The sequence below is a fragment of the Orycteropus afer genome, unplaced genomic scaffold (genome assembly GCF_000298275.1).
Source record: "Orycteropus afer afer isolate SDZICR_OR568_19922 unplaced genomic scaffold, OryAfe1.0 scaffold00100, whole genome shotgun sequence".
Taxonomy (NCBI): Eukaryota; Metazoa; Chordata; class Mammalia; order Tubulidentata; family Orycteropodidae; genus Orycteropus; species Orycteropus afer.
The window spans coordinates 2475412-2481774 of NW_006921687.1; the positions used below are offsets into that span (position 1 = coordinate 2475412).

The 6363-nt window shown below is 36.4% G+C and overlaps 1 protein-coding gene across 1 annotated transcript in view; it reads left to right on the top strand.

Annotated features, from left to right (window-relative positions):
* The window catches only part of CPNE8 (copine 8), a 426365-nt gene that overhangs the window by 315454 nt on the left and 104548 nt on the right, over positions 1-6363 (top strand). The window lies entirely within an intron of this gene.

The window sequence follows — 6363 nt, forward strand, 5'->3', positions numbered from 1 at the left end:
TTGAAAATAGCTAAATATAACTCTTTTAAATTACTTATCAGAGAGTTCCAATGCTGCTTCTTCCTCAGGGATGTGTTCTGGGTCTGTATCCTGTTCCCTTGTTTCTACCACTTTATCTTCCTTCTTTGTGTGGACTTTGATGTGTCTCCGAGACATCATGGTGTTGTATTAAGATCTCTGTTAACTGTTTGTGAAGAGCAGCCAAGGGTAATTCAGGCTGTTCTTGGTGGTTTTTTATTGTTGGCCCATTCGTGGAAAAGGAGGGTGGTGGCACTCACTCAGTAAGTGAAGTTGCAGGAGTTGTGGGTGTACTTGTATCTCATGGGGACTGTTGCTGTCTCCCACTCAGTTAGAAAAAAATTACAATTGAATAATCATCAAGAAACTAAAAGCATATGGACAAAAAATACACCATGTAATCACACAGGAACAGTAACCAAAAAAAGAAAAAAAGGAAAAAAGAAGAAAAAGAAAAAAAAAAAAAGAGAAACTGCAGTATCTGGCGATAGGGCACCAGAAGAAAAAAGGTAGAGAAGGAGAATAATGAAGAGAAAAATGGGAAAAATGCAAAAAGAATAACAAGGAATTGGGTTAACCATGAGAATAAAGGAAAAAAAAATTAAATTAGAAAAAAAAATTTAACCAGGAACAGGTTAAAGAAAAAAAAATGCTGCAAACTAGGACCTGGGAGGGGAAGAGTAAAGAATAATAGTAAAAAAGGACAAAAGTATTGATAATAATGTAGTTTTAAAACAGACAAATGCAAACAAACTAAACACCAGGAAAGAGAAAGAGAAAAAAATAAATAAATAAAAAGGAAAAATTGGTGGAGGACAGTGCAGGGCATCAGGCTCTGTCCAAGCACTCAGACTGGGATGGAGTTCCGGGGGGCCCAGAAGGTGGGTGGGAGTGAGGGATGGCTTCCCCTCCATTCACCAAGTCAGTGTGGGGTGTAAGAGTAACAAGAGGAATGTTGTACCTTTTCAGTCATGCAGGTCCAGAGTGTCCTTGGGGTTACTGGCAAGCAGAACCTGTTCTTAAGGCCCTGGAATCTGGTAGAGCACTGTCTCTTTAAATATCCAAAATGCTCAAGCCACTTGTAAACATTCAAAATGGCGGTGCCTTCCAGACAGCAAAAGCCTACAGCTCAGCCCCTCTTACTCTTCACTGCTGCTTCCCCTTTTATTCCACAGCCACAAAAGCAGTCCTCCATATAGTCTCTTGCTAGCAGGACTGATTTTTAGATTAATTGTTAGGTCCTTTCACCACTCGGAATCTCCAAGCTGTCTGTGCCAGCAGGATCGCTCAGGATCACTGCCAGACTCTGCAGTCCGTATGTCTCCTTTTCTGGTATTTTCATGCAAATTCTTCTGCTAGTTGGGGTTTAGTCCAGTTCTATATCCTTCCCGTCAAGGCTCAGGGATCCAGGATTATCTTCTGTGTCTGTGTTAATTGGTTCTACTTTTCTTTGTTGAAGAGGGCCTGTACAGTCTTTCTGCCTAGTCCGCCTTCTTGGAATCCCTCTTTTGAGAGATTTTTAACTCTTGCCTGTGAAATTATTTTTCTTTTTAATTCAGTGTGGATATAATTTCATTTTCACTTGAGCTTCAGCCTTTATATTTTGCCTTTATACCAACCTCCTCTCTAACCCTATTCTGATAAAAAAGATTAAAATACTCATTTTAGTTGTGGCAACATGATTTTACAAAAATGAGCTTAGTATGTCTGCATACCTGCACAATGTTAGGTACAAACTAAAGAGGATTACAGGGTATGATTACAGGTTACATTATTAAATGTAACCCAGGATTAAACCAAATACACTGTAGTACAAATGGTTAATGTGATTCACCCCTATTCACATGGCAGGAGTTTCGAGTCTACTCAGAGCTGCCTCAAAACTAAGCGAGAAATCTGATTCTCTGCTTCCAAAAACATCAGCCTCTGCAGCACAGTTCTATTCTTAAGCACATGCGTTGTAATGAGTTATACTCAAGGGAAACTGCTTTTTTGTGTGTTTTTTTATTTTTGCCTAGAACCTACCTCCGGTTAAGTAGCTGATATGTATTGACCATGTATGTTTTAGCACTGTTGATCCTGGAGCTATATTATCTTTATGTCCCCTATCATTTTTATTTAGTATATTTGGGGAATGAAGAAGAATTTCTCAGTATTTAATCAATAATAGTAACTCATTTATGTTAGATTGACACTAAAATCAACCTTTTTAATTTTTTTTTTTTTTTTTTAATTGAGAGTGGAGATATCTCTTTTTTTCTACTGCTTTACTACTGGGCTAAAGCAGTTCTATTCTAATCATCCATTCATTCATAAGCTTATAAATAAAACACTTATTGAGTGACTTTTATATTTTAAGCTCTATGCTAGGCCCTGGGGCTACAGAGATGCAAAGAAATTTTCAGTGTCTAATGGAAGAGACAAACACACAAAATATGTATAGTATAGCTTGATAAGTGCTATATACAGTAGTATACATTGTGAACTATAAAATTATTACAGATGGGGACCAAACTCAGCCCAGAAAAGCTTCTCAGGCAAAGACAAAGATGGAATAATGGATAGATTTGTTCTACTTAGTTCTTTGAAGGAAGGAATATGAAAGCTGTAAATAGGCAATCAAAGTAATAGAAAACATTGTAATTCTGTAGCTGTCTGTGTTCTCTGTCCAACCTCATTTGGGTTTTTAAAGGCTGATGAAGAATGATACACATATACCAGTTCTCCTGGGCTTACAGGTGATCTACTGCCAGCACCATATAACCTTCAGAGATCAATCACTGAGTTTCTTTGGCTTTTATAATCTGTTGTTTGTTTCCAGATTAACAAAGAAAGACAAGCCTGAGCTTTTTCAAATTTAGGCTTCTTACCAATCTTGAAATGGCTGGGTAGGCAGTAAAGAAAAATGATCTAAGATGTTTTGGTTAATTCTATAGAATCTTCACTGATATAATCAGGGTGTTATTAATGACTACAGGAGATTAATGCAATTAATATCAGTTATATTATTATTATATTATGAAATTATGTGTTTGATATATCTGTTTATTAGACTGAAACTGCCTTATTGTGCTTAAATGAGAAATCTTTATGTAATTTAAGCACAAAATCAAATAATCTGAAATAATTCCTCTCTGACAGTAGTAAATTTTGATGTGCTAGAAGCCAAGGATATTAATATGAACTATTTAAAAGATATATACACAATTCTTCTAAAAATTCATTCTTAAAATTTATGAAAACTTTCTATCTGAAGAGCCAATGCCAAAAGAATGATTTTAGATAGCAAAATGCTAAAATATAAATTTTTGAACAAAAATATGTCACTGAACATCTTAAAAATTTGTTTTCCTCTCAGAGTTTCTATTTATTGTCTGGCACTATGTTCCTCAAATAGTTTTCCTCAGTTAAGGAATTTTGAGTACTTTGAATTGATATTCATTAGAAAAATGACCAATTTTCTAATGAATTTCAAACGTTTGTTCCTAACTGTTGTTCTATAAACTAAAAAAAAATACCTACTCAGAAGGAAGGTTGGGCGATCTACTTCCGTAGTGATACCGCCTCAGAAACCCAAGGAGGGGTTGCTGTGAGTTGGGTCCGACTCGATGGCACATACCAACAACAACTGCCATGAGTGGATTCTGATTGATAGTGACCCTATAGCACATAATAGAACTGCCCTATAGAGTTTCCAAGGCTATAAATCTTCACAGAAGCAGACTGCCTTACCTTTCTCCCACAAAGCAACTGGTGGGTTCAAACTACCGACTTTTTGGTTAGCAGCCAAGCTTTTGACCATTGTACCACCAAGGGTTTTATAGTGTGCCTTTTTTCTACACTTATAACTGAAACTAGGACATTAAAATAGCAGTCTCATGGTCATTGAGTCTAAGATGAAACCTTGCCTTTCTTCCCAAACTATCTTCATATATAACTATTAAATCCTTTACTTAGTCTTTAAAAATAATGTCATCTTGCTGATGAAGGTCTGCATTCTGACCATTGAATGTTTTCATGTAGAATGTACTTAATCAGATTTTCTGGAAAAAAAGAAAAGATTAATTAACATAGTGAACAAATGAACACACGAGTCTTTCCATTTTCCTTCTTTTTTTTACCTACCTACACCTGCCAAATCCAGTTATTCAATTTTCTGAATTTTTCTTGTGAGGCATTCTCCATGGCACTGACTTGTTTTTGCTCATTGCCTCTCACATGGATAATTTAAAATAGAATCTAACTGTTGCCTTACCTTCATTTTCTCCCTTCACGACTCCATCTTATAGACTCTATTTCCAGTCCAGAATCCTTGAGTTTCTGCTTTCAATTGAATAACATCCAAAGTCCCTACCCTAGCATTAAGGCTCTTCATACCATGACCTCAGATGACTTTTTCATATTCAATTTTTATTTCTTCTTATATGTTCTCTCTGCTCCATCCAGTGTTAGCTACTTTTTCCTCTTTCTAAAATGTGTACCTATTTCTTTTTATTTTGAAACCCTATGTAAATGAATAAATCCTAGTTCAAATAACACTTTCATCATAAAGTCTTTTATCTTTCTTACCCTGTCAAAATGCTATTTCCATTTTTCTGGATTGAAATGACCTGAACAGTTCTCCCTTAAGACAACTATGTATCTCATTTTTGCTTGAAAAGTCTTAGTCATCTTTATATTCTCTATTTCCCCAGCATATGGTAAATGTAGGAAAGCAATAATATTTTCTCATAGAGTAAATAATTGAAAAATGAAAAATCATTCTTAAGTCTTCAACCAAGACCTTTCCTAGTTATTATGTACTGCCTCAGAAACCCAAGCAGGGGACGCTATGAGTCGGGTCTGACTCATTAGCACATAACAACAACAACAACATGAATATCTAGTGCAAATTACTGCAATTATAATATAATTAGGTCAAACACCAAACTCACTGCCGTTGAGTCAAATCTGACTCATAACGACCCCTCCTTGGGTTTCCGAGGCAGTATTTCCACAGAAGTAGATTGCCCAATCTTCCTTCCAAGGAGTGGCTGGTGGGTTTGAACTGCCAGCCTTCTGGTTAGCAGTCAGATGCCTTGGGCACTATGCTACCAGAGCTCCCAATTAGATTTCTTAAATATTCATTCATCAGGTGACTTGCCATGTAAGTGTATAGCCTGATCAAAACAGTTAATCTCTTGGATATATTTTCCTTTAGCAACCTTAAATTTTTCTACAAAGTAATCATTGTTATTAGAGACCTTGTATAATAAAAATCTCTGTCACATCAAGAAAATGTAGATGGTTAAGAGTAACCAGTATATACAGTGATTGAGAAGAATGATACTGCTAGTGATTTTTGATAAAAGATCTTTTTATTTTATTTTTTTAAGATGATGGTTACTAGTAAGTTTTTCAGAAAAGTTTGGGCAAAAGTACCCATACTGAAGGTTTTTGTAAATGAATACATGAGTAAGAAATGAATGCATACTAGGTTTTGTTGTTGTTGTTATTTGCCGTCGAGTCAGCCTGACTCATAGCGACCCCTCCTTGGGTTTCCGAGGCAGTATCACTACGGAAGTAGGATTGCCCAACCTTCCTTCCGAGGAATGGCTGGGTTTGTTTGAACTGCCAGCTTTCTGGTTAGCAGTCAAGTGCCTTAGGCACTATGCTACCAGAGCTCCTAAAGAAGTGAGAGCCATGACAAAAACAAATATATGCACACCTATGTTCATCGCAGCACTATTTACAATAGCCAAAAGATGGAAACAACCTAGGTGTCCATCAAATGAGGAATGGATAACCAAACTATGGTACATACACACAATGGAATACTATGCAATGCTAAAGAATAATGTAGAATCTGCAAAACACCACATAACATGGATGAACTTAGAAGACATTAAGCTAGTGAAATAAGTCAATCACAAAAGGACAAATATTGCATTAGTCCATTATTGTAAAAGTTAAGGAAAGGTTTATGTGAAGAAGGAAATTTTCTTTGTTGGTTACCAGGGGTGGGAGGGAAGGGGAGGGAAGGATGTTAAATAGATAGAGATAAGTATTGATTTGGGTGAAGAGAAGGGCAATGTACCAAATGTGAGTGACCAGTATGGCAGCATTGAAGAAGAGAAAGACATAGAGAGGTACATGGGAGGCACAGACAAAAAGATGAACCCTTTTGCACATACAGTACCGCATTGTAAGTGAAGGCAAACATGGGTATATGGATGGATAGATGGGTGGACAGGCTAAACGATTAGGTATGTCTTTGAAATGGGAGTGTATCCAAGATCATATATAGGGTTGGCAGACAATGGTCCTATAAGTTTATGTGAATGATCAGAATTCCCAGGTGTATAG